Genomic DNA, 8615 nt, shown 5'->3' with positions numbered 1-8615 from the left:
ATGCTGTGGATTTCACTAACAGGAATCCTATGAAACTAAACTGGAAAGGAGATATAATACTTCTAGTCAGGTAAAGCTGATGCAAACCTCTTAGGAGCCTGAAAAGAAGTATAAGCACAAAGCTCCCACAAAACTGAGACCAGCTCACACCAGATTTTCCAGCAAGAACATCTCCCCATATCTCAAGCGTGGTAGCATTCACCATTTCACTTCAACTGACATGGTGCAAGAAAAATCAGTTCTTGAAAGAAAATTTGTGAGTTAAAATCACAATGTCAGCAAGAGTTAATAAAATCAGGTTGTGAAAGGAAAGAGAGAGGGAGGAAAGACATATGATATAAAAGTAAGCTCTATAATGCAAGTACCTCACTGGCAAGACCTTGACCAGAGCACCGCACCTGGTGTACAACATTGAATTCAACAGAAGGAAAGTACCCATTGGCGCTTATGGGAGAAAAATGAGAATGGTCTTCAATCTGTCCTGTTAATGCAATTTTCCTAAACAGCCATATTTAGCAGACTTCAGATCAAAGGGGCTGTAATAATAGTTTTCAAAGCTGTTACATAAGGGAAGGATGGGCTAGCAGTAACTGTAATCAGCTTAAACCATAGCAAGAAGTATTCAGGTCAGTCAGCTGGCAACTTGTACCAGCAGCAGAACAGATTACCTGGGAATGTGGTGGAGCCTCCATCACAAGTGAGAAAGCAGCACAACTGGGGTTTTTTTCAGATAATACAGAATAATAGAGTAGACAGCCTTGTAAAATCTCTTCCAGCCAGATCTCTTCTGACAATGTGAAGGAAGAGTATTTACATGGACCAATACTACAGGGTAGGCTTTGCTTTATGACTGGTGTTCCAGAAGGAAGAGAGAAGTCAAAAGATATGAATGAAAATAAAATATTAAAGACTAGGAATGTCATTGGAGCTACTATTTGCTTTTATCTGTCGTGTCTCCTCTCCTTTACCCCAGAGACTGTTCTTGCTGGATGTTAGTTCATATTTTGATTTAATTCTGAACATATTTTAGCATTATGGGTGTTACTGAAGAAGCTCATTTCCGAAAAGGATGCTCCCAAAAGAAAAGTTTGGAGGCATACCAAGATAAAACTGGAAAGAGAACTTAGAAATCACATAGTCTCAAACAAGGGGAAAAGCATCAAAAAATAAAAATGAAGGATATGGAAAGTTAATTACCTGGCACTGACAACTGATTCCCTTCTAACTGCACTAGTTTTAATAAATAAATAGCTGACTTTTTGGAGTGCCTATTTCCTGTGATTACTTTGATCTATGCAACAATAATATCTAGAACAGATACCTCTCAAAAGCATATTAAGCCCATAAAAAGCAGAATATCTTGGTTTAAACTGTGTTGCTACATTAGGCACTTGCAAAATGATTGTTCTAAGGGAAAAATAAAAGCACTGGTTTAACTTTTGTTGCTGTTTCCTTTGGTCATGAAACACTAAGAATGGAGAAGAATTCAAGAATGTCTAGAGGATGAAAACAACTGCAGTATCCACTACTGAAGCCTGCAGTTAATCACTGCATCTGCAAGGCAAATGCTATTGTCAAAAGAAATTACTTCAGGGGAATAATTTTACCACTGTGAGTGCAGGATTTAATTCATGCCAAGACAAATCATAGGATCCCAGAATTAGACACAGGAGTGATTAAGTGTTCACTTACTCAACACAAGTTGTAAGAAAAAAAGGAATATTTTTTTAAGATACACCTCCAAAGCTGTTATTTTAGCTTTCACTGGTATTAACCTGTGCTTTACTATAGCAGAATGGGGTTTCCCCATGTGAAGTGTACAGCGGTGTAAAGCAGTTATCATTCAAGGCGTGTTTATCCCAAAGCAAGTTTTGTGACTCCTCATCTGGGCCACCCAGGGTGCTGAGGATCTCACCTCAGCCCCCAGCCACCGTTAGGGTTAGTGCTATGGTTTAGAGAGTTACAGAGCCTAGAGCTCCAGGGATACCCGGGCTGGAAAAGGCATGCCAAGGGGAGCATGGCTTAGCATGAGCATTGCTCCTTTAAAACCTTTCCAATTTGGGTCTCCCACTTTCCTCGGGTCCTCAGGCTCAACCCCAAGCTGCCACTATGATTAGGGTTGACTGCACTAGAACAGACTGCCAGAGAGGCTATGGAGTCTTCCTCAATGGAGAGATTCATATAAGATGTGGCATAAAACAGAAATATGTGGAAAAATAGAGGCTGAAGTGTTCAAGGCCAGGCTGGATCAGGCTTTGAGCAACCTGGTCTGGTGGAAAGTGTCCCTGCCCAAGGTGTGAGAGACTGAAATGTTATGGCTGATGGCTTCAACATTGTTATGAAGCACTTTTTGCCCATTCTGGCAAAACTGTATAAAGAAGCTCTGACCACTGAACTTTGGAGTGTGAGTTAAGCAACCTTAGGGAAATTGGGATAAGATAAAGGTGACACTATTATCTCAGGACTAGGCAGAAGTGAACAAGGCAGAGGGAGAAGAATGTATCCCCAACGACAGGCAGGCAGCTTTGCCTCTGCCCCCACCAGGGCAGCCCTTCTCACAGTGCTGGTGCCTGCTGGCCTCAGCTGTCCCAGGGGACAACCTCCCAGGTCTTTGTCCACTGGGAAGGAGTCCAGCAAAGAGATTCTTTGAGATGACTCAAAAGAGCAGTTTGAAAGCCGTGTTGAGTGTCTAGATGGAGAATTCTCATTAATTAGACAGCACACCTTCTTAAAAACCATTTTTCCTTCATTTTTCAGAATTTCTCAGGTTCCTTTTTTCTCCTAAAACTGGGAGTGGAAATTACGGTAAAAGGTCAGAAGACAGGAGTTAGAAAAAGCATACACAAGCCAGCAAAAGCTGTTAAAATATTAAATATCTTGCATGAGAATGGAGCAAAAAATCAAACCACAAAGAAATTACTATTACTTTTCTCAACTCAGAGCTGCTTCTCTGGGGAGACTGGACATGCTAAGTTCTGACATTGGCAGCAAATGCTGATACTGAAGTTTCTGTGCACATATCCAATTAATTCCACCCAATATGTAACACATGAGAGAGGAGGAAAAAATTATCCAGAAAAGAGGTAGTCAGACACTACGAATTCCAGATAAACACAACAGATGCTCTAGTAAACATTAAAGAAACCTGTGATAAGCATCTATTTTTTTGTATGTGTTTTTTTTGCTCAAAGGTATTTTTTATGAACTTTAGGCCTCAAGTTCCTCACAGTCAAAAAGGGACACTACAAAAGTACAGGAGTCACAAAATAAAAATATTTCATAGGGTCATGATGCAAATAATGTCTTAGCAAATTTCTTTCCTAAGTATCTTCCCATCTGGTTAATATTATGAAATGTCCCCTGTGAAACAAATAGCCTAAATAGACCTCTTGCATCAGTGGAGACATCTGATGGTTACAACCGAGTAGTTCTGACTCAGCTTGTCAAAGACAAGATGGTTAACAACATGAAAAGCAAGTACTGAACTATCTCAGTCTCTGAATTGCTAAGTATAAAGAAGGATAAACTATTGCAGTAATATCAAGGGAAAAAAAGCATGTGGTTTTTCTACCTTCCTTTTTTCTGACACAGAAACTTACCTGTTCTCTTCAACATATCAGAAATCAGTTCTAGGCTTTTTTACTATGTGGAGATAGCATGCTTAAAACCAAACCAAACCAAAAATAAAACTACAAAAACAAACAAAACCAAACAAACAAAAAACAAAACCACAAAAACACTCTCACACAATAAAAAATGCATAAACAAAAAAAATCCCAACCAACAAACCAAATAACCAATGCACATAAAAACAAAACCCCAAACTCCAAAAGTAAGCAGCACGTCCCTACAAACACACAGTGGTAGATATGTTTTTAATCTTTTTGTTGTTCTGGCCACAAAGATCCACACAATTTGATCACCTGGCAGTAACCTATGGAAAAGAAATGAGGTTTTGAGTGTGAATCAGTAAAAATGCCTCCTCTCAGCACAAAGCCAAACCTGGTGAGGATGCTGTATTTCCATTAGCAGACAAAGTGAAGCTACTGCAGGGTTGCTCTTTGTGTGCCTGTGCTTCGATTTTTCAAAGTGGTCTTAAACGTTCCAGCTTAGAGTGTCAGTGCATAGTGCATATTCACTTAATGAAGTAGTTACAGACCTTAAGAATAAGGAGTTAAATCACTTAACTAATTTCTGCTTGTCTTCTGGGAGCCTGCACATCTAATACGACAAAATACATTCACACCATAATGCACTTCTGATGTTCTCAACTACAGCAAATTGCTATAACTTTTTAGCAGAAGTGTAAATCATGGTGGCATGAAGACAACTAGTTTATTAAGCAGTGAATTTCAGTGAAGGATCTTGAGAACCCCACTTTAAGTAAGATCACACTCTAATTTGGAAAACATGGGCAACTCTTAAAAAGATAGCAAATGTAGAAAGCTTTATTTGAAATGCATTTAAAGGCAGTAAACCCAGTAGTTTTTAAACCCAGTAAACCCAGATGGTTATAAAGCTACAAAGCATTGATTAAAGGAAAGGATTCAGTTCATTAAATGTTCACAAGTACGTAAGAGCAAGTCAGAACACAATTATTCAGGCCGTTGAGACAACTCTTAATAAAAAATCAGATACCGCAGACCTTGGTTTGAATAGTTACTGTGCATTTCTACTCACAGTAAGCATGGTGGCAAACCTTGGGAAGAATTGGTTTGAATTCTTTGCCACCATCTGAAGTTTAGACAATGAGAAAGTGTGGGCAGGTAAGATTGACTTTTGTGAATGCCATTAAAAATTCACATAGACATCACATCTGATGAGGCAACAACTGATCACAGAATCAGTAAAGTTGGAAAAGAGAGTCAAAGACCTGAGTCCAACCTTTGACTAAACACCACCATGTGCTAAGTCACTTCTTGAACACTTACAGGGGTGGTTACTCCACCACCTCTCTGGGTAGCCTGTTTCAATGCTTGATCACCCTTTTGAAAAATTTTTTGTGACAAATTTTTCCAGATGTGTAATCTCAACCTCCCCACATTGCAGCTTGAAACCATTACTTCTTGTCCTGTTGCTGGTTAGCTGGGAGAAGAGGCCAACCCCCACCTGGCTACAGCCTCCTTTCAGGTGAGTGTAGAGAGCAATGTCTCTCCTGAGCCTCCTTTTCTCCAGGCTAAACAGCCCAGCTCCCTCAGCTGCCCCTCATGTGACATATTCTTTAGACCCTTCACCAGCACTGTTGCCCATCTCTGGACACGCTCCAGCACCTCAATGTCCTTCGTGTAGTGAGGGGCCCAGAATTGGTGATGTGTGGCCTCACCAGAACCCAGTACAGGGGAACAGTCACTGCCCTGCTCCTGCTGGCCACACCATAGCTGATACAGGCCAGGATGCCACTGACCTTCTTGGCCACCTGGGCACATGCTGGTTCATGTTTGGTTGCTGCCAACCAGCACCCCCAGGCCCTTTTCCAGCAGGCACTTTCCACCCACTCTGTCCCCAGCCTCTAGCGCTGCATGGAGTTGTTGTGACCCAAATGTAGGACCTGGCATTCGACCTTGTTGCCCAAGTGTAGGATCCCACACAATTGGCCAAAGCCTATTGATCCAGCCCAGATCCCTCTGCAGAGCCTTCCTACTCTCCAGCAGATCAATACTCCCACACAGTCTGCAAACTTACTGAGGGGGCACTTGATTCTTGCATACAGATCATCAACAAAGGTATTAAACAGGACTGTTGGGGAAGATGAAACAGGAAAGCCTTATAAATATGATTGTCTGGCAAAAGATTTTGAGAATATAGAAACTATAAGTGAGACTGAAATGAAAGCAAGCTTTGAGATACCTTAGTTACTGAACAACTGGAAGACAATGGTGTGGCTGGCTGGAGGTAATCCCCTTTTGATGAAACAATACTGTCTGCCTGCAGATGGGTCCGAGGGTTAGAGCAGACCCTACTAGCTTGGCAGAAGGGGTCCAAAGAGTAGTTTTTAGAGTTTAAAATGTAACACAGTATGGTAATGTAGTGATTCTTATAGGCTGTATGTAAATGCTATAGGATTCATATATTGTACTAGATTGGTTAGTGAGAATTAGAATATTCAACACAGATGATTTATTGTATTGTAATGGGAACTTCACGCTCTTACACTTTTACTCTCTTACCCTTTTACTCTCTTACCCTCTCATCCTCTCTCCCCCTCTCTTCTCTCAGGCCTGCTCTGAGCTGTGGCTGGCAGCTCCCAGCAGGGCCCTGCACCCACTCCCTTTGCAAGAAACCGCAAGTTCCACGACCTGGCTTCAGAGATCTCTTGTCTCTGTCCGTCCCGACTGTCCTACAGCCCGATGCTCCTACGCAGGACTATCCCCACTACTGAGCCCAGGGAAAACCACCAATGACTGTTCACCAGCTGGATGTAGCTCCATTCAGCACCACCCTCTCGGACCCAGCCATCCAGCCAGTTTCTTACCCAGCAAACAGTGCAGCTGTCCAAGCCCTGAGCAGCCAGCCTCTCCAGGAGAAAGCTGTGGGAAATGGCATCAAAGACTTTACTGAAGTCCAGGTAGACAACTGCCAAAGCCTTTCCCTCATCTACTAGGCACATCACTTGATCATAAAAGGAGATCAAGTTGGTCCAGCAGGACCTGTGTAAATGTCCTTGTAGTTAATAGAAATTACATAGCTAGCAGGTTTCACACAATTACCACAGTACTGCTTTCATTTTCAGGAAAATTTTTACCTTTAGAATTTATCTTAGATTATCCTGTTAGGGATCTGTCTTCAGATAAAAAAAAAAAAAACAATGCAGGACTATAAAAGCTATGTTCTTATAACAGCACCTCATTTCCATGATAACAACAAAATAAATTTGCAGGAAATATGACTTCTACAGCTTCTTCTGACAAGCAGGCCCACTTAGTATACATCTGTCTTGAATTTTTCCATTCCATAGGAAAATGTGGAACAATTTTCCTAAAATCTTCACAATAGAATTAAACATTGCATAAAGAAATATGTCAGTACCTCATTTCACAATCACTTTCATTCATTAAATTGAGCTACAGTTTATCTGTTGGTACAATTCTAAGTGAAAAACCCTAAATAGAGCATGATTCTTTAAAAAACTAACAAAAATGTGACTTGGCATTTTTTCAGCAATTTGAATGGACTCATTAATGAGCAGATCCCTCTACCACCACCTAAAGTTTCCCTTCTCAGAATTACCAGTTCCAAGAATACTAATTAACAAAACCTTTCCAGCAAGAGAAATCCAGCAAGAATGGGGAAGAAGAAAATCATAATGAGTCAGAATTCTTGCTCAGAATATGCATTGACAAAATCTGCTTTTCTCTGTAAAAAAAATATTACAGACTTTTGCAGCCCCAAAAGAACCCACCCAAGATCCCTCATCTGAGAATTTAGAATAGAACTTCCAATACTTGTTACACTTGAGGTCATGGTCAAACAATCCAGACATAAAAACACACAAGTTATTAGAACAAGGAAGTACTATATCTAAAATATGCTAGCCAGCCACAGGAGACCAAAGTCCCTCATTTCAGCATCCATTCCAGCACTGCCCTTTAATTCTATGAAACACAAATTCTGTCTCAGAGGAAGATTGCTTTAACAACAGACCATAAATTCAAAACCAGGCAGACAAGCTTAGAGGAAAGTTATATATTTTAATTGCATAGGCTTAAGAAATGCAGTTCAACATACAGTTAATTTCAGTGACAGGTGTATGAAAATCAAAGTCTCTCTCTCATTAACTGTGTATTTTTATTTCTTAACACAAAGAACTCTACAGAATTAGCAAGATGTATTACATTGAAAAGCGTACCTGCCAGAACATTTGAAATAGCAAAGAATATTTTAATTTATAATTTAATTTTTGTGGTTGCAGAGGTGGTTGTTTTGGGCCTTTTTAAAATACTTTTCTGTTTTATACTTTCAGAATAGACAGGGAATGCTGTATATCAGTTTGACAAAATATATAATTGCTATGTTTTAGTTAAAAAATCCCAGCAATATAAAGACAACAGATATTTAAATATCTTTTTTAAACCATTAGCAAAATACAGGAAAGAAAAATATGCATTACAAAATACATGTATGATTACTAAAACCTTTGAGATCCAATGCTCAGCTTCAGATGCCTGATCAAAATGACAAAGCAAGATCAGTCAGGAAGGTGCACAGCTCAAGGGGCTAAATGCTGTGAACATCTCTGCACTTTCAGTACAGCAGACATCCTCAAAACTGGAAAAGGATGACCTGCTCTCTTTCAAGCTAAGTACCAGCATAAGAAAAAATAAGCAAGACAAAGAATGTTAAAAGAAAATTTCTGAAGGAAAGCTACCATTCACATTTATGCAGTCAAATGTGAAGCTTTTCACAATGCATCATAAAACAAAATTTTCTCTTGCACATACCCCTTCAGGCATTTTATTATTCTAATTCCCTCTTATTTTAAGATAGGAAACTTTATTTTAATACTTTTTAAAATGTCTTTTTGTATGGGAAACAGCCTTAATAATTTCCAGTGAAAAGACATGAACAGCATTTTTATTAGAAGAATGGCTAGCATAACTCAACAGACACTCCATGAA

This window comes from Camarhynchus parvulus, chromosome 1A, assembly GCF_901933205.1.
Source record: "Camarhynchus parvulus chromosome 1A, STF_HiC, whole genome shotgun sequence".
In the NCBI taxonomy this organism is placed as follows: Eukaryota; Metazoa; Chordata; class Aves; order Passeriformes; family Thraupidae; genus Camarhynchus; species Camarhynchus parvulus.
Note: the sequence above shows the minus strand (reverse complement) of the source record.